Genomic DNA, 27766 nt, shown 5'->3' with positions numbered 1-27766 from the left:
AAAATCCTCAATAGCTGAGACTTCAAAGTAAGGACAGCAAACACCACAGCTAGAACAGAGCCCTAACATATTATGCAAAATTGAGGATGAACAAACATCAGTAAACCCCTATTATATTTTGAAGAGAAAGCTAACAAAATTTCCAAAATTCAACATAGCAGAACAAAAAATTTTCATTCCATTCCTGGTCTTTGTACCTAAACTCTGTGTCAGAAAAGACTTCCATAAACTGCCTCTAATAAAAGGACAGTGTTTCTACTATAATTTCAAAAAGCAGAGAGGCCAAAGTGACTACAAAATGAAAACATAAGATATGAAGCATGGCTACAGAAAAAAAAAACAGCAATCCCTAACTGAGTCTACTGTCAAGATCACACTCTGTGGTCTTATCTACTAGTCTAAAGATTACTTCATGCCACGTAACCTCACAGGAACAAGGGAGAAAGGACAAGACAGGCAGTACCATTCATTTTCCTGTGTCCTGTCCACAGGAGCTACATCTACACTACAATTATGGGTCATGCTTCCTGCAGATGAAATGTTCAAAAATTTTAGCAGCAATCAGCTAATGATTTTTATTGCATAGGCATTAATGAAAATTTGTTCATATTCATAATAGCAGGCTTAGAAGGATTTTCATGAAAAGACAAAAATGTTGGTTTTGGTACACAATATTATTTCCTCTGTCAGATCTCAAATTTCTGACACAAACTCTTGATAGTAAATGACATTACTGAAAAAATAATAAACTGGGACAACTGTCAAACAGCCATTTTCTCCCTTAATAGATTTTAAAAAAATGTGGAATCATTTGATGAAACTTAAACACACCAGTTTGGATCACTCAAAAGAATACTGTCAGTGGAAATAAGCTCGAACAATTTCAATCTGAAATTTTACATATCAAAAAACTTAAAAGCAACAGAAAGACACATATTAAGTTGGAACCCTTAGGCAAAATCACATTGCTATGGTCACCTTCTATTCTCATTTTATGCAGATATGCGGCTTTACTGAAAACTTAGCATTTCACCCTTCTTGCAAAAAAAATAATAAAAATCTTCCTTTGGCACTAGCCGCCTGTCAGGTCTGCCAGATTTTGTTATGCAAATTACCCTTAGCAATGCCATGTTTTCTGTGGCAGTATGGTTTACAAGAACAGAACAAGCAACATAACAGAAATGAAACATTGCATATTACCGACAATTTATTTTTTTAAAATTATGAATAAAACCAATCTTACTGCAATAACAATAATAAAACGAGTAAAAGTGGAGAACTTATAAATACTGTCATTGCTGACATGCAAAAGATGACTCAGGAAATAAAATCTTAATCTCTTTAAATAAAGGGGAGCTTAGCTGTTGACATTTATGTGAATGGTATTTTACGCAAAGAGCAATACATGTGTATTTTCTTGAGTGTTTGAGAATGACAGCAGTAAGAAAGGTTCCCAGTAGCATCTCTTACGGATAGTTACCACTAACAAGAAAATAAACCACCAGTAAGACTGTAGGTGTTCTTACCAGTCTGCTGACTATTGTATTAATTGGAGAGGATTAGAGTTCTCACGTGTTCTGGCCTATAATAATTCATTCACAGTATTTGTTTTCAGTTAAACAAATTTAAAAAAAAAAAAAGAGAGAGAGAGAGAGAAAGAATGTTCTTTCAATCAAAAAGAAATTGGATGTTGGCATCCTGACTGTCCACAGCCCCAGCACGCAATTCCTATTAACAGGTTCTATTCACTACACTCACCCTTGCCCCGTCACATCTCTTCCCACTTTCTGACATTTGGATTGCTAGGATGATAATTGGAATCTTCAAATTTTTCCATGTGTAAAATTCCTCAGGATCACATTTTCAAAGAGGCCTCAGACTGATTGCTAACATTTAATCAGCAGCTTTCATGTCTAAAACTCTGTACACACAAAATTCTTCCCATATTTATAGAGATGGAAAGAGCTTGCACAATCAAGCAGTAAAGGAGCTCTCTGAACTGTGTGCACCAAAAGCATCAGCTGTTTGAAGTCCACAAAAGAGCTATGTCATGTTCTTTGCTGTTGAGGACTGCGTGGGAATTCACTGTCCTCTAATTTTTCATGCAAAAGTTCAATAGTAAAAACTGTAAAAATACTCTGTACAGAGTGCTGAAAAGGCAGATTGCTAGCAGCACTGGAGCAAAGATGAGTTTGGTTTTGCATTTCTTTTTCCTCACCTTCCAATCCTCTTCCAACCTCTCTACTTATTTTCTTTAAATGTTTTTTATGTTCTTTTACACTTAATAAAATGCACTTTACATTTACATTTGAAAATTGTCTTCATGTACTGTTTAATAGTTGATTTTGTGAATCAAAACAATAAGAGTCCTTGGAAGGATCTCATTAATGAGTATGGTTTTGGTAACAGTTTTCAAAGTTTTACCTTGTTTTTATTTTATGTTAAAGACCTATGTATGTACACAACATAAATCTAAATTTCCATAATGAAATTTATCTGTGTTTTGGGGGGAAAAAAGATAAACACCCATACAAATATTTGTTGTATTACTCTGGAGAAATGTTATTTTAAAGCACAGAAAATGTGATGCAACCAATGAACGATACCTTATCTACTGATCATCAGACACAAATCTCAAAATGCCTTTTTGGATTCAAGCCAAAACCATGTGTCCAGAAAGCGACAAAACAAACAGGATTTTGTGCTTCAAGTAGCAGATGAGTTGTACTGTACAAATGCTGGGCTCCCTTCCAAGCCTCCACAGGTGGCAAAACAGAATTGCAAGCAAGCAATTGTCCTGTGATCATTGTCTCCTTTAGTCTGCACCCAAATATCTCCTCATTTTTACCTAGCTCAAAGATGATACCATAGTTTCTAACTAGTTATTTTTAAAAGAAATTATTTTAATCATAAAATATGCTACTTTACAAGCTGAAGTAAGGAAGAGAAGGAATCTTCCCATTCATTTTCAATGAATACTTTTGGACTAAGAGGGAGTGTAGCTTCCCAACGGACAGTTCAGTGTTGTCCCAAGGCAAAAATTGGTCTCCCTTGGCCCTGGTGAAACCAATCCATTTAATGTTAACTAGCTGTTGAACCTAAGTGAATACATGCATGTCCTTACATACAGAAGCATAATTGTTATTAGGTTTTGTCATTCAGCTTCTAATTTGTCCTCCCAACAGAAAACAGAGCACAGCAAGGACAGGCAAGTTCCTGTAAACAACCATTTTTCAAGAGTCCAGGCGGGAGCTGGCTTTCGTCTCCCCCGTGCCGGGTAGCTCGGTCTCCAGCAGGACACTGCTGGAGCTTCCCCCTGGGTCCCTTCCCCCTGTGCCAGGCCAGTGTTGGGTGTGTGACAGGTTTGATCCTAAATGAGACTGAGAAAAACAACCACGTTCAGTCTTCTTTAAAACATTAGGTACTTCTGGCTGATGATGGCACATGATAAAATGGAAAACTCCTTATAAAATCACAGCAAAAGCAAGAGAGTCCAATTCGCTTATTTAATTATTTCAGTAAATATTGGTTTCATGTTTAATTTGCAACTACATTGTAAGTTATACAAATGGGTACACTCTCCTGAAAGGTGACATTCCCTGAACAAGGATGAACAAGATATAAGCTGGAGCAGTGCTGTTTCTTGTTATACACAATATCATTTAGTTCCACTGCACATGAGCGATGCTTTACGGGTAGGTCTTACAGTACATACCAGCACTGTGTGTTTGAATAAACATAGAAGCATTTACAGAACAGGCTCTCAGTTTGTGATGGGATCTAGATGCATTGCTTTGGTAACATCAATGAGGACAACTTTCAGGAGTAATGTATTATTGTATTAAATCCACAGAACGCCTAAAAAGCCATGTACAAGCAGTACTGATTCAGCATTACTTCAGAACAGAAACAGAATAGCAATTATCAGTGCAGCACACAGATACAACATGATAAATGCTTGAGACAAAAAATGTCACAGAAAAGCTCACGTTTCCTCTCTTTATAAAATGTTCTTTGTTTCTATCATGGGCTTCTTCCCTCCTTCACTGTTCCTAAAATAGTGAACTGAGACAGAAGGGAGAAACGCATTAGTTGACTGTGAGAGGAAAAAAAAGCTGTACTTATTCAACAAGTATTTAGTACATCCAAAAATGGTCGCATATTATTGTGTCTGTAAAGGAAATTATCAGGCTAATATGCAGCAATGAAGCAGACAAAATATACTGAAGTCATACTCTAAGTTACTAGTCCTAAGAAAGACCAAATCTTTCTTGACTTTTGCACTCAGCATAACAGAGAAGATTTCTTTTGCTTGCCACAGGCTAGAGTTGTTGCTAACATAGCAAAGTGGCACTGAGAGCCAGAGACTGTCATTAAAAAATCTAATAGCTCATTCTGCACTAGATCCAGCAAACCATTCAGCAGCTGTTTAACTTCAAATATAGTCTTAAATATTTGTTGTACTGAGGCATCTGCAAATGGTGCTAATAAAATCAATGGAACTGATAGACAAGTAAGGAATTACTTGCACGTCATGCTCAGAAGTATCAGAAACTGGCTGAGAAATATTCCATATTAAATAAAGGTATTTCTTTCACAAAGTCTTTAATGTAGTTTAGAAAAGTCCTTGCTCGTTATTACTGGCAGAGAAGAAAGCCACTAAAGCCTGGGGGAAATAAACTGAAAAGTATTTGGCTTCTCTTTTCTGACTTCCACACCAGCCGCTTGCACAATCTGCAGGGTTGTCCTTATAAACTTTCCAGCTATTTTTTCTACCAGCATAGTTGCACTGTGTGAAGCTTATCCACATTAAACAGCCTCCTTCAGAGTTTACCAGCCATGTATTTTAATGTGTTTCTGTCTTTCTAATCAGCTTGGTTAATCTCTGTTTTATTGCATCTCACATGTATATATACACATTATACTGCTGGTGGTTTATTGAATTTATTAAATTTCTTTACCCTGCTGGACTAGCTGATGAATTTTCTACTGATAATTTAACTGTGGTAAGTAAGTTTCATCCATCATTTCCTTACTTATCTCTGGAAGAGAAAGTAATAGTCATGGGGTCTTTAAAAAAAGGTTTGTGACGTGACCCAGGCCTGCAATGAAAACTAATAATGAATTGATAATAACAGGGTTTTGCTTAGGAGTATGAGAGCTGTCATAATGTGGACTGGAAAGAAAGTTCCATTAAATAGCTTGCCAATGGTGCAATATTGGTCAAGCCGATTGTTTCTCCTGCAGGAGTTATAAATCAATAGCACGTGCCCAGATTCAGGAAGAAAGTTAAAATCTTTGTCTTTCAAGAAAGATTATTCAAAGGATTTTTATTATTGCTCTTTTCATACATTATTTAATAATTTGATTTATGTTAATTCTTATTACCAAACAATGAGGAATTACCAATTCATGTCCTTTGTATTACAGCCTGTACAATCACATAATGAAAAGGTAGATCTAGAAAGAAACAAATTGTTGTTTCCATTCTCCACAGAGAATAATATCCAGATCCAAATATATGCTATTCTACCTGATTGCAAAAATAAGCTGTAGTTTTAAAGATTTCCTCTGACATTTTTCATTATTAGTTTTCAAAAGGGACATTGGGTTTCTATTTTACATACATATAAATGTTCACCTCCTTGCCAGCAGTGAAAAATATCTTCAAAATAATACAAAATTAATCCTCAATGGTACTTTCATGAATCACATGAAGCTGCACGCATAGAACAATATTTTCTGGGATGTCAGAATCTCATTCTGAATGCAAGGAAAGACACTGAAGCAGACTCCGTCTCCCTGCAGCATGAGACTGATCCTTCAGAAGAACTTCAGCCCTGAACAAGGTAACTACCAAGAATACAAATATTTTTCCAGCTCTACCTATACAACAGCAAAAAAAGTGTAAAACTTTCTGTTTGAAAAGCCTCAAACAAAGCAATGGTCACAATAATATTTGGTATTTTTTTGCACAGTAGTTCACTGACAGGTCTATATAAAGCTGTTACTTGTGAAAGAGAAAGAAAAAATAGTAAATGAAGCTAAGGTACTTTTCTGGGGCAGGGCACACACAATCCCCCTGCCTTAGAGACTGACCTATCCACACTTCATGTTTCAAGCTAAATGGAGGCACAAGAGTGCAGAATCTGAATATAGCTTCAATGCAAATCCTTCCTAGTACTGAAGGCAGCAATGTCCTAAGGTCCTAATTTAGAGCAATAACAATTTATATAGTCTTTCTTGAGACTGGACTTGTTGATTTAACCACACTGTTATTATGACTGAACTGGTCCAGAATTGATTAATTCCTATAATTTCCTGTACGAGTGATATATTTATTCATCAGTAATTTGTGCAGAGTTTGCTTGTGTCAGGTGTTGTCTTTTCACTTAAAAAGTTCTTTCTCCTCCTTGGTGTTTCTCCTGTTCACCCTTTCTCTTATCCACTTAAATTAAGCTAAATTAAATTAATTTTAAATAAATAAAGGTGATTACATTAAATCCCCCTAAAAAGAGCAAATATATCTTATCACAACTCCTCTCTTCTCTTTTATTGTGCTAAACTAAACAAACAAAGCTTTGCTAGACTCACAGTACTTTTTCCACTCACTTATCGTACTTGTAGCCTTTTCTTGAATCTTAGTTTTAATTTATCTTCCTTCATCTTGAAGGACCAGAAATGAACTAAAGTTTTGCAGATAAAGCATGACCATTACTTACACAACGGTGTCCTGGTCTGAGGTAAAACAGAACCAATTTTCCGTTGGGGTTTCCCTGGGCAGGTTCGAATCCTGTGAGAGATCAAAGGGTCAGCCCTCTTTCTTCAATGGCCAGCTTCCAAGGAAGACTCCCTCTGTTCGTCTGCCTTTGATCCTGATCCGTGCATTCCTGAATCCAGATTCAGAACCCAGCTTCCGTCCATCACTGAGTCCAGTCTGGGACTTTCCCTGTGCCTGTTGGTGACACGATCGTCATCCTGGGAACCTGAAACGGTTTTGTATATATTGTATATATTTCATTATTTTCTTTTTTCTTTTTTTATTATTTTATTAATATTTAATTAAAGTAGTTTAGTTTTTTCCTAAACTCATAAGTCTCTTTCTCTCTCTCCCTCCTCTCCTTGGAGAAAGAGGTGGGGGGAGAGCATCTGTCATTCATTTCAGTGGCCAGTTCAGCCCAAACCAGGACAAGGGGTTCTACAGCATCCTACGGCTCTTGTGTACTCCTATTAGTCAGAAGTCTACGGCTGAGTCTGTGTCTGTATGAGCTTTACTGAGGACAACTGAGGTGCATTTGTAATGTAGCAACAATTACATAACTGAGCATAAGGAAAAAAGGAGTCTGAAGTGCAAAGAGTGGTCTCTGTGTGTGGAGAACATCTTACAAACAAAGCAAGGGAAAAGCTTTATGTTCAAGCAAATGTTCCAAACAAAAGGTGCAGCCATTTCCTCAACAAATTGTGCAGAGAAATCCTCTTATCCTTTGGTTCTCCTTTCTCTGCAATCACCTTCTGCTTCAATCTGTACTGTGAAGAATATGTCTGAGTATGTGTGTAGGTCTACTTATTTGTCATTGTCTACGGACTTTCAGAAAATGTTTTTGCTCAATGCAAACATTGCACCTTTGTGTGAAGGCGTGACACTGTTTAGTTCTGAGCATTCTGCGATATCATTTGGATTTTTTGTTTTATTCAAAATTATACTCTCTGTATTTTTCAGTCCTTTTTTCCAGCATAGCAAGTAATTCTGGTTCTTTGTTTTGCAAACTAAGTCCACTGAGTAATTACATCATCTTCCTGCCAAAACGTCTATGCTTTCCTACTCTAAACAATCCCGCTTCTTCTAAACCTGTCTTTGCAGCAGTCTTTTAGTTATTTTTGGTGTTCTGATTTCTGATACAATGTGTCCTCAAATTAGAAACTCCATGAATCTGAAAGACGTGAATCAGTCTCATGCCTTTGTCCCTCATCTTGATTTCTCCTATGAAACTGTTTTGATTTTTACTCTGAGAACGCAGCATTCTTTAAGTCTCTAAAGTGCAGTCTGGTTTGTTTTGATCACTTAAGTTATAAAATAAATCTAAGGTGTTATTAAAATTGATATTTTAAAATAATACCTTAAATTAATTGTTCTTGTCAGTTAAGTCTACTTCTTAATTGTATCTATTATCTGCTCCACCTGGGATTGCAATAAAATTTAAAACCACGCTTCTTTTTTGGTAACACCTTTGCTTCTGTTTATTTGTTTGAAAACTTTTTTCTTTTTCTTTTCCTCTCTGCAACTACTTCTTTTCTAGTGTTATGAGGGCTTCTTATGCAATTAAAAATAACCAAATAGGAGTTCTAACACGAATCTGAGGAGAGTGTTCAGCACTACAGCTGCTGTAAAGGATGTTAAACAAAAGAACTTGAGGAAGGAGGAGGATGTAGGTACAATTTCATTTCAGTGCCCTTGGTCTGCACCACTGTTCTAGTCCTCCAGCCAGCCTGACTATCTGCTCCAAGACAGATGAAGACCTCTCGCATTTCCCACACATCTCCCACCACTCTGTAAATGTTCCTAGCGGTAAAAGAACATACTTCTAGAATAGCGCTACCTCCTGTGGTGGCTGACCGTGCAGCACAGAGGGTCAAGAGACACAAAAGGGTACATGGAATAAGTTTAGGGGACATTTACTGTCTCCTGAGTGGAAAAACTGGTAGTGGAGGACAGATAATAGCCCCCATAGTGCACAGTTGATCTTTCTGTAGAGCCCATTGAAAAGGAATCCTTTCTGAAGACAATAAAGCCATTTTCTTAGCCTACTTGCCAAGCGGTAGCAGCAAGATATTCCACATATTAATGCATCGCATCCCATAGAGTCCGTGCCTCTGACAGAAAAATTCAGTACAAATGACACCATAGCGGATATGTATCTCTGCTAAGGAATTTTCAGGTACTCACACTTTGGTATGCTCAACACCTTGCCCACTCTACAGCCCTCTGAAGCCATGCTAGTTGCCATGGCAGCCATTCAAAGAAATGCTGCAGGACTCAGAAAGGTAGCCTGAAATGCTTGAAGAATGTCATTTAGCACACAACATTAGTCTCCCCCAGGATCCAGATAGGATCCAGGGTTTCTCATGATCTCCACTTCAGCTCATTTTTCACCCTTTTTACAGATCTTGTATTCTAAGGCATTTTCTCTATTTTCTTTGGTTTATTTGAATACTTTTTTCTCATGTCCAGAAGATTCACAGTACCAATTAAAATGTAAGCAAAACTGTTAAGTACAGACCCTTGCCCTAGAAGTCATAGATTACTTTTATTATTAGGGGAAAAACAGACACCCATCACTATTCTGACAGGCTTCCTCTCCCTCTCTGTCACACTAATCCCCTCAATCAGTATAGGGTTAAGTACATGGATTGTATTTTACTATGTGCCAAGAGATAAAGTTTATATATTGTCCATAATGTGCACCTGTGAAACTCTGACACTGCTTTAATCTCAGATCCTTCCTGCACAGATCCTGTTTGCTGTCTCTTGGTCTGGCAAGTCTGTCTACCCAGGAGGTTCAGGAGGGCTTGTGTAGGCAAGCAGGGCAGGGTCCAACTGAGTGCACTTGGTACAGGAGAGTGGATGTCTCTGCAGCTCGCAGATTTTCCAGAGCTCCTTCCCTGGCAGCCCAGGTCTGGCTGGCACCTTCCAGAAGGTAAACCTCAACATCAGGTGCAGGGGAGGATTAGCTCATAGGTGGGAACTCCAGAGCAAAGATGATCTCTCACCAGTAACAGGGGAGAGGTCAAAGGCATGGATACAATTAAGCAGAAATCAGGCTTTATTAATAATGAGTAATATCCTCAAGAATGACCTTTATTGCAAGGGTTCTGTCACTTAATGGGATTTAGAGTTACAGAGGGCACTCACCATGTGAGAGGAATCACTAATTCCACTCAGTACAATTTCTGTAGTCTCTGCCACGTGACAAGACCTAGAAATCTCCCTAGTCCCTTGCTTCTTCCAGTATCTTACAGATACCTAGGGGTTTGTGCTGCTCCGTTCAAAGCATTCTGCCCCATAACAAACTCCTTGAACTGACCTCAAATGCCCAATTTGGGCAGACTGTTTCTATTTGTCTGAAAAGTAATTACAATTGCATTGGCAAGTAGTTCTTTGCAGCCATCCACCTTTGAAACACATAAAAGCTGTCATGGGATCGTCTGCCTTTGGAGGAACGCAGTCCTGGGTTCCCCTCCTCAAAAGCGACGTTGCGTAAGTGCTGAGACAAGCTTTGAGCACTGATAAGTGTGGTTTTTGAAGCTGCTGTGGATCCAGCTCTTCCCCATGACACTTGGTGGACACTTAATCAGATGAACATCCTGAAACAAGGAAGAAGGAAGCACAGAAGCAGCATATATAAAACTTTATGCTGCAAGTCAGGAGATTAAGGCTTTAATGGTTGCTTTTCCTGTATATGACGCTTGGATGTAAGTCCACTTCCTCTCCAGTCTTCCCTGTTTGTTTAAATTCCAGAGTTTTTAATGATCACTCTCACTAGTCATTTGTGAAATGCATGGATAGTACAGAGAGGCCTTGACAGCTTTGGGGATCTCCCTACGTGACTGCAATTCAAACCCAACACCCCACGGTTCGGAACAGCTTTTCAGCAGTCCTCATCCCTGCTGCATTTTCTCCCCAGCTATGAATGGAGACAATGGCATGGGGACAATGCACACATTTCAATGATAGTATTTCCCAGAGAGAATCCAGTTCAGTATTTCTTAGAAGCCAGTAAATACTGAGTAGCCACAGGCTCATTCATACATGTGGCTTGTGAGGCATCCCCAAGACTGGTTCTGATGAAGGATTTCTGTTATTAGATTTGAATGCATCTAATGGCAGCGCTGTTAATTATTTCGGTATTTGCCATACAGTTTTATATTTCACATTCTGCCTTGTAATTAGATAAGAAAAAGTGCTCGGAACTTACATGATTTAGGAGATGAAAACCAATAATATGCAGCTATATGAGTTGCCAGACCTATGCTGGTATCCTTGCACAGCGGTGCACTGCCAGAGGAGAATGCCAGCTTCCATCTGGGAACATCTCACATAGTGCTACGTTGTGGAAAATGCTCTTTCTTTTCTAAGTCACTTAGGTGCTTTTAAATTTCTTGGCAACAGTGTTTAGAGAATTTACTGGGTTACAGCACATTTAATTTCAAGAAAATGTTAGCAGTGTCTATTTCAAATAATATGAAAAAAGGCAAATAGATTATCACAGAGGGAAGATTAAGAGAAATATAAGCAACCATAACAGGAGAAACATAAGTACATGAGATTGGCCAAGACATGTTTTAGTTAACTGGAATCAGTAGGCAAACCTTTCAGAAAGCAATCCTTTTTTCCTTTTTTTTTTTCTTTTAAAGAAATAAAAGCATATTGGGAATATTCTTTTTTTGTTTTGGAACACTGTATAGACTGTCAAGAGATAATTTTGGACAACAGCAATCCAGGATAAAACTAAACCAGTAACCAACAAGCAGAATCTCTCTCTCAGCAGCAGGGAGAAAGTGAGCCGGGGAAATGGTGAGGAGAGGACACATGAGTCCTATGCAAGTCAATTCTTTCTACAAAAATAGAAGCAGGAGAACGAAGAAATTTGCAGGTTTTTTTAGATACAGCACAGAGTAGTTAAAAAGAAACATGATGTAACTGGGATCATGGAGATTTGGATTATGCAGAAGACTGGCTAAGATACCAAACTGAAGACTCAAAAGAGTTGAAAGAGAATGATGGAAAAAGGGAGATTCAATACCTAAAGAAATAAATTTCATATTGCAGACTTGGAAAGCAACTGAGAACACATTATCACTCTAAGTGCAGAGGAGTGGGAGTGAAAGGCAGAAATATTAGATGTTGGGACATCATAATAACCCTATGTCCTAAAAAAAAACACAAGGCAAAATATCACGATCACATACACTTGACCATGGTGGAGCTTGTCTGCAATCTGCCTGCGAATACCAACAGTCTATTTGGCCTACCAGGAATGGACAGATGAACCAGAGAGAGCAGGGAGCTGTCTGAGTTATTACCACAAATGCTCCTTCCTGATTGGACACAGATCAAGCTACAACTGTTGTTTTTCTTTAATTTCTGTTGAATTCCCTTTGTTTTTTACCACCTGATGCAGAACAGAGGATACCTCGAAAGTTCCCCTCCTTCAAGATATTCATGGACAAGATCATTAACTTACTTCTGCAATGATGATAAGAAGAGAGCAATGAGATGTGTGTCAGGAGGTGTTCCCAACTGTCCAGCAATGCCTGAAGGAAACATAACTAGTGGGACAGCTAGTCTGTGACAGACTGTTCATCCAGCAGGATGCTGAGAAAAGAGCCTGCCTCTGGCAGTAATTAATGAACAGCAGATTATGGCAGCAGTCTCCTGCTTGCAATACAAATCTGAACCCATGGCTTTGGAAAAGACTGAAATTCCTAAAGGATGAAATTCTAAAGTTGAAAAATATCATTATTATGATGGTCCAACACAGGCAAAACCACCAGGGTGAGGAGACTGCATGTTGGAAGGTCTCTTCAAAGGCTAGAAGTGACTTCCCTGGGAAATAAAGCTGCTCTGAATCTCTGGAGTCCCTGGAAGAAATATTGCAGGAACATCTACTTGGCCTAGTTTCCATCCAGTCCCCGCCCAGTTTACAGTTTCCTAGATCACATATCTTCTAAACCATACAATTTTGACACCAGCATGAAGATCCAAATGTCACGTTTGCATGAACTGCTTGAAAGTCACACACATCTTTCACTCTCCTCTCTCACGAATTCCTTCCTTGCATGTTTACTATTTACTTGTCCCTGAGTTAAAATCGTCAGTAAATATTCATGGAGCTTCTTGAAACTGCTCCTGCCATGAGACCTTTTCAGAGGAAATACATTCCTGATAATGTATTTTAGCTCAAGTACTTGTAAGTGTCTTCTGCTTCCGTTGAGAATCAGTTAAAAAGCTATGACTTGTGCCACATCTTTCCTCATGCAGGCTATGGCTCATTCCAGCAAAGTGTATGAGTATGCAGCACTGGTATATTTTTTTCAATATTTTTCAATTCAATAAAAGGGGTAATTTATACCAGAGAGAAAAGAAACTTAAAAGAAATTTATAGCAGACAAAAAAAAAAAAAAAAGAAAAAAAACCACAAGCAAACACCAAACAGATAAAACTCTGTAGATCATTTTATTCTTTCCTCCAGACTCAGGACAACTTTTTTTCCTTTTTTTCTTGAGGTTTGTGCTCTCACCTGCTTTGCTGATCAGACCTTAGTTTCAGGTTTATAACAGCACTTTCAGAAGATTGCAATCAAGGTTTTTCCAGCTTAGTAAATGATGTTTAAAATCAACTTTCTGGTCATTTCTGTGTGAGGGGTTTTGTGGTCTCGATACCACAAGGCTCTAGGCCTCCAAGTGTACTTGTCTCCATACTCTACAGATCTTTTCTAGAGCATTTTATTCTATTCCCGTCCCTTTCACTGTTTCAATTTTTATATTTATAGCTATGTTTAAATATGAATAATCTAGCAAACACCTTGAAATCCCCTGCCTTCAGCTAATGTTAATCAAAACTATCATCAAAATAAGTTACAATAGTTACAATGGTTTGGGAAACCTTAGGCACTGAAACAGTTTAAATAAATTGACACAGCACTCAAAAATATGCTAGAATGATGAATTATTTCTAATCCATTAATATTGCAAGGTCCTTTTACCATTTCAAGGCTATTTTTATATGGATTGAGGGCTTATAATTTAATGTTATTTATTTGAAATAGCAAATAGAGGCAAATATTCAGCCAGTGAACTTTTATGCTTCCTTAAGAGTTCCATTTCTAGACTATGTCTGCCTGGGTTCTTCAGAGAGCAATAGCTTGTTATACAATATTTATATTCTGTCATCCAGCTACTTGGCACACACAAACCGTCACACTTACTGATTCAACTGGAAAGATGACATTCTGTAACCTTTAGGGTGCTGGGTACATATTTTGGAGGGACTGTTATGCATTTCTTGAGTCTTTTTCAATTCTATTTAAAGACTGGGTCTCTAACAATACTATGCTGTCATTTTCCAAATATGTTATTAAAGAAAAACATTACTCTGACATAGGTGTACAGAAGAACTACATTAATTTCAGACCTCTGCATATGGAAAAACTTGGCTTTCACTGGCCTAGTATTGATGAAGGTAAGTGTTGTTCTGCCTAAAGTGTATGTTTAGCAGCTGTGAATTCTGATATTTCCGTTATACACATCAATGAGATGGTTGTTTTGTATTTGATGCTCAGACATTAATAAAATAATATATGTAGATTCAAATTCTTGGAGTTGTACATCCTTTTACTACCATAGCACTTTATTTATTTAATAAAATCAGTAATTTTTATAACAAGAGTAAAAGACTCTTTTGGAATAATAACTGATGTTCCAAAATATTTTATTCCACACAAACTGTATATTTTAATTTGAGCTCATTTTTAGTTTGGTACTTAAGGAGAGAGACATCTTTAATAATGCTACATGTCTGTTAACTTTCCTTTCCCGCAGTAAATGCTGGCCAGCTGAGGACAAATTTGAAAGACAGATGAAAGTCTGAAGCTCCTGCACACATTCTGGAAATCAGCAGCTGTGCAGGAAGGATACAAATTAGTGCCCTAACAGAGGGCAAGACAGACAGGATTCAGCCATTATACGCTTTTCTTTCGCAGTTCCATGTTAACTGCAGAAAGTGCTATTTCTTACCAGTGGGATCATCACAGGACACTGGGGAAGGAACTGGGAGTAGTGCATAAGAGGAGAGGATTTAGGAGACAAAGGACATAAATCCATAGGAAGCCAGGCCTCATTAATTCCATTATTCATAACAAAATGGTGTTCTCTTTTGTAACAACTACTTTTTGTGCTATAATTGCAATTCTGTGTTATTTTATAGAGATGTATACATTTACTATACACACATATGACTACTTCAAATAGTAATTTACAGAAACAGAAAGAGGTGCCTATTTCACCTCTTTTTTTCCTTCCCTGATCTTCACAGAGCTTGACCACACACGCACACGCACACTCCCACACATGTATTCACTGATGAGATGTTGAACTGGTAACCTATTTAGTGAGAGATTTACCAAAGAAAGATTGCATCAGGAAAAACAGCAGGTGAACTACATATTAAGGAGGACATTGAGCAGTAAATATTTTTCAAGGTACAAAGGATAAGCCACATGCATATTTCCTTTGTGAGAGGGGATAGGCAGAGTAGTAGGAAACATGGGATTTTTCAGATAAGTAACAGTGACAAGAAAGAAGGGTATGAATCAGTTTGGCTATTTGTAGGTAGGTAGAAAGAAAAAAATAATTGGAGAAATAAAGTACTCGGGGAAGTGCAGGATATTGGTAAAAAATTGAAGATAGCGATAGATGACCACTGACAAAGCAGAATTTTGGTTTTGGTTCCATTATTCTCTCTAGAAACCCTTAAAAAGGGGGGAAAGGAAATAACCTGTTTTCTTGTGTAGCTTTTCACAGAATCACGGAATTTTTCAGAGTTGGAAGGGACCTCTAGAGATCATCTAGTCCAACTCCCCTGCTAAAGCAGGATTGCCTAGAGCACATCCCTCAGGGCTGCATCCAGGTGGGTCTTGAAAGCCTCCAGAGAAGGGGACTCCACAATCTCCCTGGGCAGCCTGTTCCAGTGCTCTGTCACCCTCACCATAAAGAAGTTTTTTCTCATATTTGTGTGGAACTTCCTATGTTCCAGCTTGTGCCCATTACCCCTCGTCCTGTTACTAGGAACCACTGAAAAGAGTCTGGCTCCATCCTCCTTAAACCCACCCTTTAGATACTTGTAAACATTAATAAGGTCTCCCCTCAGCCTTCTCTTCTCCAGGCTGAAGAGCCCCAGCTCTCTCAGCCTTTCCTCATAAGGGAGATGCTCCAATCCCTCAGTCATCTTTGTTGCCCTGCGCTGGACTGTCTTCAGTAGTTCCCTGTCCCTCTTGAACTGGGGAGCCCAGAACTGGACACAGTATTCCAGTTGTGGCCTCACCAGTGCAGAGCAGAGGGGGAGAAGGACCTCCCTTGACCTGCTGGCCACACTCTTCCCTATGCAGCCCAGGATTCCATTGGCCTTCTTGGCAACAAGGGCACATTGCTGGCTCATGGATAATTTACTGCCTACCAAGACCCCCAGACCCTTTTCTTCAGAGCTGCTTTCCAGCAGGTCCACCCCTAACCTATACTGGTGCCTGACATTCTTCCTCCCCAGGTGGAGGACCCTACGCTTGTCCTTGTTGAACCTCATTAGGTTCTTCTCTGACCAGCTCTCCAGCCTGTCTAGGTCACGCTGGATGGCAGCACGGCCCTCTGGGGTGTCAGCCACCCCTCCCAGTTTGGTATCATCAGCGAATTTACTGCATTCAGGTTCTGGAATGCTTTTTCTCCATGAATATTTGTTGAGACACAAAGTAGAATATGGAAAAGAACAGCAGTGATATGAGCCAGGGTGGGCAGGAAAGGTGTGCACGGGGGTGAGAAGTGCATTTTGATAATGAATTTTAGCAGCAAATCATTGTTGTTGGAAACTCAGAATTCTATCCAAAATAAGTAAAAAAGTATTGTGGGCAACAGATTATTCCAGTATCTCATGGTACCAACAGCTCTTATCGACAGAAAGACGCAAATTGTATTTTTAAACTGAAGTCACAGGATAAGTGTTAAGTCTTTAAAGGAACTGTAGTGCAGTCTGAGCTATAAAATGCTGGGATAACAGGCAGTTGTAAATCTCCTTGACAGTTATGTCTGCAGTTCTAAAACTGAACTACTGAAACAGTGATACAATAATAATAAAAGCAACGTAACATAAGTCCTGGATGTACTAGATTTATGAATAGGATATTCTTTCATGAAAAGGGCATAGAAACGCCAGTTAGGTAGAAAAAAAGATAATATAGAATTTTGTCAGTATCCAGCAATGTGACTATCATCCAGACAATGAATTATGCGTTCCTTAAACTAATCTGATTCTTCAGTAATGCCATGTTAAAAAAAATTGTAACGATGACAATTTACACTTTGTTTCTGTATTTTGATGTAGTAAAGAAAATCACTTAATATTTCACAGGAGTAAGGAAGAAATGGAAAGAGAAAAATAGGAAGAACTGTCTACAAACAGCCTGATCAATAGCAAACATCGATAGGGCTTGTGCTTCTGTACTACCAGCTTACCAGAACACAAGAATATTGTTATACTAGTTTTCTGTCTTGCTTTCTTCTGTAGAACGCTGTTAAGAAGGTTTTTAAGAATGTTTTCCACAGAAACTTAGTATACCAGCAATTAGAATCTTTCTACTGCTAAAGAAAAAACTATGAAACCTTGGACCTGAAGGATATTGGATTGAGTCCTATTTACACAGACCCTAACGCTGCATTATGTATTTGGGCACATGAACCATCCCATTGATTTAAATTAGGTTTAAGTTTAAATTAGGTGCTTGAAGTTAGACAAGGCCTTAAATATTTTGCTAAACCAGCCTCTTTTTCGCCATTGATCTAGCGAAGCAGACCAAAGCCATGGCAAATTTGAGCCAGAAATTGTTGACCTCATTCTCTTCATGTAGCAACTTCAGCATCAGGCTGCAACTGGAGAAAACACATTCTTATGGCCCTTCTTTGAGGGCATAATGAAACTTGGGAATGGCGCTTAGGGCAAGAGGTCGTGTTTTCACTGAATGGCCACAATGGCGGGATAGTATGAAGCAGAAACCAGCTATGGGCCTATCTCATATCATTTAAGTTATATTTGACAGGTTTGAATATACAATTATATAAAAATTCTTCTACAATTTAGCATAATGATAACTCAGCTTCCACTGGGCTTTGCATAGACAAAAGGTGGTAAAACTATCCCCACAGCTCTACCAGTGCACCTCATTAGCAATTCCTGACAGCTGCTTCCTCATACTTGATCTCACAGAAGAGGCAGACAACTAGTTCAGACTTCCAATTGTGCAATGTATAACGGTGATTATATAGTTTGCATCAAATGTCTACTGAAGAAATCTCAGTTCAGATTGATTGCAACGTAATCTGCAATATGGATCTTACCCAGAGAGGAGCTCAGACTGATCTTGTTCCATTCAGATTAGAAGAGTCTTAAACACTTCCTTCAAAGGGACAACTCAGATGCAACACTGCCCAGTATTTGTCCAAGAGAGAGGAATATAAGTTATTTACAAGTCCTTTACTTTGCATTTTATTGTCAATCTCACTCTCACTAACACAGGTCACACTTTCCCATTGTGCATTAATATATGAAAACAAGTTAATAAAAAAACCCCTAAAGTTATTTACAGTTTCCCAGCATAGCCCTCCTCAGCACAGTCAGAGGTAGGAGAACTGAATGGCTCAGTTAGACTGGAAGCTCAGCACACTAGATGTAGTTCAGGTAGGTGGGAGAGGACTTCAAAGAAATCAAAGACATACAAATAAGAGTAGTAACTGCTCCCCCCAAAAATGACAGGGGTGGATTGACAGGCCTAATTGAACAAAATTATGGTTGTGTAAAATAGGCGTGAATTCAAAATCATGCAAACTTTGCTTAGAAGTAAAGAGCAAACACCAACTTTTACAGAATTTTACCATTATCTTCAGGAAACACGTATGACACTACTTTCATTCACCTACTGTCAGCAAGTGACACATTTAGAAATATCCATCAAAACCTGCAGGGGAAGAACTTGTCCCCAGTATGGTGAACAGAAACCTTCACATTTCTCGGAGTTCATTCCTTGTTACTTGCACTTGCCCAATGAAGTTAAAGAGAAACTGTACGAGGAACAAGTAATTCCCTTTTGGCAGCAGCTGTTAGTTAAGATACTTACAGTTTCAAAATAAACAAAATATAAATATCACCTAGTACTTGAAGGATATACATATCTCTCTCTCTATATATATATATATACATATGTTTGATAGCTGGGGGAGAGAGTTTGTTTTACATTTTGTATTTGTGAACAACATCCAGCTCATTTCAAAAGAACTAAAGATCTAACAGTGAACATTATCCCCACTATATTGTCAAGGTTACAGGCAATGACAGCTGATTTAACATACATCCAATGTTTTACGAGTTTTGATAATCCATCAACTCAAACATTTTATTAGTAATTTCTCTCAAGCATTTATGTTTTGTTAAACGAAAAAATTCTGCACCACACCATACTGTAGAAAAAGGATAAAAGGTAATTTCAAAACAAACTGCCAAGGGTTATGGTGCTAAAAGCATCACTAACTTTCACAATAAAATTAAGCTCTTTCGATATGAATTATGTTGCCACAGAAACCAGCAACCATAGAATCTGAGACCATTTTCTGCAGAATTCATGTGACCTTGAGTTTAATCAACAGTGATGGTATTAATTTAAGATCTGGGAAATAATAACAAAAATTAATTCTTCCATTTTCTCAGAGTTAATAATTTCACAGCTGTGGAAAAGGTCTGTTCTTCTTCAATAGTGTAATTTTGTAATCCGAACGCCACTGCTGTGAACACTGTTGGACATAGTGGCATCTTATTATCTTCACTGGAGTTGATCATAATTGCAAACCCAGCTGACACATCCAGCAGCAAGATTTTGGAGGGCAAAGCTTTTAGTTTAGGAGATTTTGCAGAAGATTTTATCATCTTCTCTTGTATTTGTCAGAAAAAAAACCCCTCCAAATATAGCTGTGGCACTTCAGAAATGATTTTTAATATGCTTCGGAGAGAAAGATAGGGAGATCACTCCAGGGAGTTCTCCCTCAGTAGCTCCATATTCTCTCCCACGCCCTGTAATTTCCACCCTGGGGAAGCTGACAGAGATTGGTTCTACCTATGAAATTTCCCTAAGTACCAAACTAAGTGCTATTAAACCCATGGAAGAGAAATTTGATGTTAAATTGGACACTTATGCTCTACGAATGGGAAAAATTAGGGGATAAAATGGAAATGCTTGAAGGTACTCACTCGGCTATAAATGCTCAGTATGGTATTAAAAAAAAAATAAATCTAAGGGCTCTTTCTGCTATGTTAAAAATAATGATATTTTATGCCATAAATTAGAAGCTCTAGAGAACCAGTGTCAGGCAGGTATTTTAGCATGAGTGGTATTTTCAAAGGAAACAGTGACATTGAAGTAGGCTTCTGAGTATTCCACGTCCAAGGCATGGCAAGAAGTGTATCCAATCGAGTGAGCTTGCAAAAAGTCATACAGAAATGTGAGCTGCCTTGTGGAGCAGTTTCTGTCTTCCAGCTGAGCATGTTCCAACTCCATTGCTATTTCCTAAGAAAAATTAAACTTCTAAGAACCTTACAGTTGACTCAACGGGAACAGAATTTCTATTTTAGAATGGGTTAAAAACATATAATATGCATATTTTTGTTGAAAGCAGAACCATTTCTAAGCTTTGTCAAATACATTCCTTTAGGGGAAAAGATAAATTTTTGTTCATATTTATTTTGTGATATAAAAGCACTTCTTTTCACATAAACAATTAAAATGTAAATGGGATAATTTTTCAATAGAATGTATATTGACAAATATATTTTTTAATCTTGCAAAAAGCAGAAGTAACCTAGAAACATCTTTACAGCACCCAAGTGGGGTAGGAGAGCAAGAGTTTTAATGTTTACTCAATTAAAGCAAGTCATTAGTGATGAAATTGCTCTTTCTACAGTCCTTATCTAGTTTTATTCCAAGACAGAAATTTTAATCCTTCCAATGGTGTGGTTGGAATTTCAAAGCTGCACAGCTATCTACACACCTTTCTTACCAGCAAGCAAATATAATATGTCCTTACTGTGAGACAAAGGACAGATCATAGTAGTGAACATAATCCTTAGAAACTAGACGTTTCCCACATGGCGTCCAAGCTCTCTCCTGAGATGTGTGCCTACCAGATTTTGCTGTCATTCACATGCATTCACTTCAAAACATATGCTTCTTGCCATACTGGGAGTAAATATTACAAAACTTTCAGGACACAGTCCCTCTCTGAAGGAACCCGAACCACTTAGCTGATAGCCCATGCTTGTCACTTGCCAAAAGTAGGCAACAGGAACCTATCTTGCACTTGTAAGAGATCAGGTAGGTAACCCAGTATGTCTTTTATGACTATTCCTGTGACTTATATTTTCCCTTTCCTCCATGTTCATTCACTTGACAGAACTTTGCAGGATACCTGCAGATTATTAAAACTATATGTAATTTGCATTTTAAAATATAAAAACTTCCCATATTGCGTTTTAGTTATACAATCAGTGGTTTGTAATTGTTTTTTTTTCCATGAGGTGCCTTTTCTGTGTACAGAATCTAGTACAATAGTACAATATCTAGATACTCTCCAGGTGGTCCCTGAGGTTAGAAAACACTGTATAAAATGTAACCCTCTGACACTTCCGTAACAACTAATGGCAGGAACTGAAACTTGGTAAGGGGAAACAAAGCAAAACAAAGAATAAAAAAAAAACCCCAACCCAACAGGCAAGCCCTAACAAAGGGGTTCTGACTCAACACATTTCAGCATAACAAGTAGGAGACATTTTGAAGTTACACTGAATTAGAGATTTCAGACAATACTTCAAATCCATTTACCCTTATCCCGACTCCTGCAGTGTTCCATTTTTTACCAGTCTTTGTCAGTTATCATTTGTGTTATGCTGAAGACATAAGAATTCTTGAGTTTTATATGTTTTGTCCTTGCTCATTTAACTGTGAATGTCCATGGAAATGTATAAGCTGGTTTTTACTGCATTTAAGCCCTAGTCTCCACAGAATACTCTATCTAGAAGGTGTTTATTCTAATTAGTGTTATTTTAAAGTAGTTAGATAAAGAACTATAAACACAGAAACAAAGAGGAGAGGTGATGCTTACAAAAAAAAAACAACCTTCTCATAGAAATCAGTGGTATTTAAAAGAATTTCAGGACCACAGCAGAGAAGAAACTACACAAGATAAGCTCCTGACTTAACATGGAGCTCAAAAACTAAACACAGAAATACAGATTGGAGGTCAGGAAAGTGTTCTCTCTATACCAGGGTGTTAATCAGACTTTTGGTGGACTGTGACATTCAGCTCTAGTTTCCATGTTTAAAAAGATATTGAATTCACAGACCTTAGAAGAAGTGCTACAATAATTATTTTTCATTGTAAAACAGCCTACACTTTGAGAAAGACCAAAACAAATTCTAGTTCAGAACATATTTAGCTAAACCAAGAAATGGAGATACTGGACCACTTACTCAAGGCAGCATAGATTTGTCATCAGTTCAGCTTTTTAAATCTAGATTAAATTTTTCAGAATGAGCAGAAGTTCAGAAATTGAATGAGATGTTACTGGGCTACAAGCACCATTTACCGAAACTCCTGTAGTCTGTTATTTCAGTAGAGGTCATACAAGAAAGGGTTAATGATCTATTCTGACATCAACAATTATTTTACAAGTCTACCCAGAATTAAATGTTAAAAATGTTGTTATGGCTTTTCAAAGTATTATCGTTCAATTTCTACAATATTCTTTAGTTCTTATAAAAAACCCAAATGGCTTTCTCATTTTGAAAAAGCAGTGAAGCTAGATTGTTAGCTATGAAGAGCTTATTTTGAAGAGCTTCTGAAGCCCTCTCCACATCTAAAACCCCCATTCTTTTCAGTGTCTTCCTCTCATGAAAATCTTTCTAAAATTCTAACCATCACCATCACCCTTCCCTATCCCCATACTTCTTTTCTGTTGAATTATTCTGTGGGAGGACATCCAGAACCAAGTAGCAATTTCCAAGTCATATAAGAGTTATTTTTAAGTAATATTTTGCTTCCTTCTTTGTACATTACAGAAATTCTTTCTCCTATTACCCAGCAAGTACTAGTTCTTCTACCACAAACAAGTACTGCCTGCTGAACCAGAGCCTACAACCCCTTTTCTGGGTTTATTTTGTTCAAAAAAATAAAGAGTCCAGTATGAACATGTGAACACTTGTTTCACCTTGCTGAGTCTACGGAACATTTGAATGAATCATTTTCCTTTGCAATCCAGATTACTAAATCCAGAGACATGAAATTTTCAGTGTTATTAGAGATGCTCATAGGCCTGTTGTCAACTCAACTGATGTAGTAAATTCAGAATCACCTTAAAACCTGGCAAAATTTTCTCATCCGCCAGTCTGAAAACATAGATAAATGTTCCCCCCTCCTAATATTATACTAAACATGTCCAAGGAGGTGTTTTTTCTTTAATTATATATGAATTTTTGTGCACAAATGCTATTTATTGAACTCATTTGAGATCCACATGTTGCCAAGAATATTGTAAAGGTCTAGAATATCCATGAAACGATGACAGCTAATAGGACTCAGAACTCAGTTATAGACCCCGGTTCTGTATCAAAGCAAGTTTACAATTAAATCTAGGTACTGAATTACTAGTGCTAGTGGAAGGGGTTCCTCAAGCTTTTTGTTCTCTGTTTTGCCAGTTTTGGTTTTTTGAGATCAATGTTATAGACTACTAAAATGAAAAATCTCACAGAAACTACCTGCAAATTCAATTATATTTCCCTTTCTTCTCAGTTTTGTATATTGTAAATTTTGAAGAGAGAAAGTCTAGGTCAGAAGCTATTGCTTCCCAACTTGTGGAATTCCCAAAAAGAAAAAAGGGGGGCAATTAAATCCCCTATTAAGCTCTTACAAATACATTAAATTATTTTTCTCAAGGAGATCCTGTGCAAATTTAATCCTATATCCCTGTTTCTACACCTCTAAAATATTATCTTTAAACATAGGCAGATGGCCTGGATTATTCTACAGTGGGAAATATTTAGAAATTTTACATCTTTATCTACACCTAGAAATGGTTTACAAGATTTATTCACTCTGTTCTCGTTGTCTTCATGGTGCAGTGTTTATATACAGATTTCCACAGATGCAGCCCCTCAGAACCTACCAGTTAGTCCATATTCTTCTCTGAATAACGTAAAACAATTTGCAGTTGTCCTGTCATAAACTAAAGGTAAAACAAAATTAAAGCAAATCTTTTTTGCAAGCAGAGAAATAGAAGAAAAGAGATATATTTGAATTATCTGGTGAACTGTCAAAAAATGTGACTCGTATTTATTGGATAAAATGTTTTGATGCTTAAAAGGACAATCCATGCCTATAGAATTTCTTTAAATACTGAATAGCTTTAATGGAGGTTGGGAAAAGGATAACCTTGAAATGATTCGCTACCTTTTCACAGGCCCAAATCCTTAATCCTCACAAGGGCAGCCAATCTGTCCATCAAGATCAATAGAAATAGCAGCCTAGGCAGTATCTCATAGGCAAGCAACATCAGAAAAGGGAAAGGGACTGATGTTTATGTCCTGGTTTTGCAAATTATTTTTCAAAAGTTTAGATCCAATCACTGAATCTTCAATATCAGCTTCTAGTAAGCAATGTTTATAAAAGAACAAAGACAAAGCAGAGAATCTAACTCAGATCTAGGAAATGAGGAAGGAAAAAAAACTTGTTTACTTCAGAGATGTAGACTATTTGGATGAAATGAAAAGACATTTAAGGAAAAAAAAAAAAAAAGAGAGAGCACCAAACTGATTCTGACCATGAAAAATTGTCACAAACACAAGAACTCATACCTTTGGATCAACACGTTAAATTGCAGGTAACATATTCAGGCTGAAGTTTTCAGAGGTAACAGAACTGCAGTGGGACGTGGGTCTTTACCTTTCTCATTTCTTTAAAGATACTTTCCTTAAGCTATGAGTCAAGATTATTGCTACTAGATCACGAGGTCATATTTCTATCAGAAGAATAAACTTGTGAATTCACTTGGTCACTTGGCAAATAGTTTTATCTTCATCTATACAGACGACATGGAGTAATAACAGCTAGAGAAAGGAATACTGTCATTCACAATATATTTGAATAAATGCTATCAGAGAATATTTGGAGACCATTTTCTCAGTATATGTAATCAGTATAAATGGTGTGTAATGGCATCATTATTTTCCAAGGATGCACAACCGAATGTAATCAAGATAGCATTTAGCAGCAGAGTCATTATAACTGTCTAAGTTCCTAACCCACCTAGATGTTAGGCAAAATATTTTTGTTTAAGACTCTAAAATTGAGGGTTGATACGACATATTTTATCTCACAACAGGCGAAATTTCATTTATAAAGACAATCAAGATGGTTGAGCTAACAGGCCAAGCTAACTTGTTCTGAAGCCACAACTGAACTGCATGTCCCCTTTCTCTAAGGTTAGAGTCAAGTCTAAAATCACCTAATCCGACTCAGGGAATGTGCCTGGAGGCTTCTAGAAATCCTGCTATGGACTGGACTTCTCTGTGTTCTTAAGTCTATCCAAAATCTGATTATAACAGGCTGTCTGAAGCTGAGTATCCTCATGTGAACTCACCTTGGTAAGTTCCTCTTCCTCAAAAAACAGGACTAATTATCTTCTTACTACTGGTTATATACTAGTATGTAGTTATCTAGTTATATACTAATTATTATCCTGAAGAAATAACAACTCTGCTTTTCACTTGCAAAGCCAAACCTGCAAGAATCCTAAGAACTTCACAGACACTTCTTTTTTTAATCCTTATATCACCTTGAGGCTGTATTTGCAAAGCAAAAACATGACGCTTCTTGTATGTGTCACTTTAACAGTTTTAGAAAGTCAGCCCCCAAACCCTCTGTAGGCACAGTTTCACACCTTTGCCATTACGCTGGTTGGATACATCATATATTAAGGTAACTTTATTAAAAGGATCTTGATTTGCTACATAGATACTTTGAGGCAGGCAAATAGCACTCTAATTTTGGAAGTGAAAGGAAACTGAAGCACACAGAAGCCTTCACAGTTACATAAGAAATCTCAGGTTTAACCAGTAAAGCTTACTCTGAAAAACAAATGGTTCAGAAGCCAATACATAGTGCCAACGATTATTCAGCAGAGCAAATCATAAGAAAGGCCTCAAAGGACTCACACAACTCAGAGACACTTGATCCAAAGATCTTCTCTGCTACATCTATCAATGACTCAAGCTCACGACAGGAGCTTCCTATTCCTGCCAGTAAGCTTTCCTCGCTTACTCTGCCCAAAACTTTCTTCTCGTGGTCACCTTAATGATACTGGGTGGCTCTGAAGTGCTTCTTTTTATTAGAACAACTGTCTTCCTGCTAACTGAAAGAATTAAGGTTATCTGACTGCAAAAGGATCTATTTTTGCTGTTCTTAAGAGCAAAAAAAGTGTTGTTCTAAACTGGGTGTAAGAGGAACTTGAGGCTGAGAGGAGATACAGATATAGTGTGGCAAGGGAAACACCTAATAATACTTCTGAGTAGAATCTGCAAAAATGCAAAAAGAAGTTCCAGGGCTTTGCTAATCCACAGCATTCCTTACTGGAGGTTATTCTTTGTATGCATGGCCACTTTAAATGGGACTGCTCAGAATCAAATTTTAAAATCTTAGAATTAAAAATAGGACTGGCAGGTACCTTGGTCTTCCTCCTAATCCCTCCATACAAAACAGCTTCAGATGATTTAGGGAAAGAAGAAATCGCCATCCACTACCTTTGAATGTTCAGGGGGTAAGAGCATCTGAGTAACTTCAGGTCACCAGATTGTTTGATAGTTTCAAGTTTCAACTTCCCACTCAGTGAATTCAGTGGAAGACATTGACTTTGATGGGATCACAGATTCACGGAATTCTGCTGAAATATCTATTGTCAAAAAAAATTTGAAAGAAACACTAAAAGTATCTTCAATGCCACCTGCTCCCTCATCCCCCAAATCCAAACCACAATCAACTATACTTAATCATTTCTGGCAAATGTGTAAGTCCTCCAACAAAGGAAATTCCACAATCTCCATTGGAAATTCATTCTAGTACTTAAGTGTATTTATTATTAGAAAGTTTTCTTAAATGTATCCTAACTTAACCTTATTGCAATCCAAGATCTCTATACCCTGTGTATTAGCTGCAGTGAACAGAGAACAGTTGCTTCCAATTACTGAAGAGAGTAATTGCATACATACCTACTTCCTTATGTTTTTTTCTGATAATTCTTTTCATTCTAAACTTTGTTTTCAAAATGTCTATTAGTTTTACATTTCAATTTCAAAATGGCTATTAATTTTAGAGGTAGATTTTTCTCTTTCAATGAAAAATTTGATAGTCCTCCTTGTATTTAAACACCATCCAGTTGTGCTGCAGCAAGAAAAATCGTTATTAATTTTTTTAAGCTATTATCAAAGACTTATTGAGGTTCCATAAGGAAAAGTTCAGACAATTCTGAGAAGGAAAAGCGTGTTTATCTGAAAAAAACCTTTGCTGCACAATTCACTTGATTGTGATTGGTACAATTATAGAAAAAAATATGCAAAGAACAACAGTAATGATTCTAGGGTATTAAAAAAGCTTTACAGTAAGAGGCTTAAAAAGTTCAACCTGTTTAGTTTATCAGAAAAGACTGAATGGTGCCCGGAACATTTGCAGGAAGAAAACCCACAGTGTAAGGCCTCTATAATGCAGAAAAAGAAAGAATAGTGGTGAACGAGGGAAAGCTAAAATAAGCACAGAGAGATAATTAGCCACTGTAACAGTTTATCACTAGCAATGGTGGATTCCCATCTGTCAAAACCTTAAAGTCTGTTGGAATTCCAAGATTCTGGCAACAAAATTG

At 37.5% G+C, this 27766-nt stretch overlaps 1 long non-coding RNA gene across 3 annotated transcripts in view; it reads right to left on the bottom strand.

Annotated features, from left to right (window-relative positions):
• The window catches only part of LOC128911471 (uncharacterized), a 574472-nt gene that overhangs the window by 391263 nt on the left and 155443 nt on the right, over positions 1-27766 (bottom strand). For all 3 annotated transcript variants that reach the window (XR_008467089.1, XR_008467088.1, XR_008467090.1), the window contains one exon: positions 6723-6986. This is a non-coding gene — a long non-coding RNA (uncharacterized LOC128911471). The remainder of the gene's footprint in view (positions 1-6722; positions 6987-27766) is intronic.

The sequence above is a fragment of the Rissa tridactyla genome, chromosome 6 (genome assembly GCF_028500815.1).
Source record: "Rissa tridactyla isolate bRisTri1 chromosome 6, bRisTri1.patW.cur.20221130, whole genome shotgun sequence".
NCBI classification, from domain to species: Eukaryota; Metazoa; Chordata; class Aves; order Charadriiformes; family Laridae; genus Rissa; species Rissa tridactyla.
Note: the sequence above shows the minus strand (reverse complement) of the source record. Positions and strands in the feature narration are given on the sequence as shown.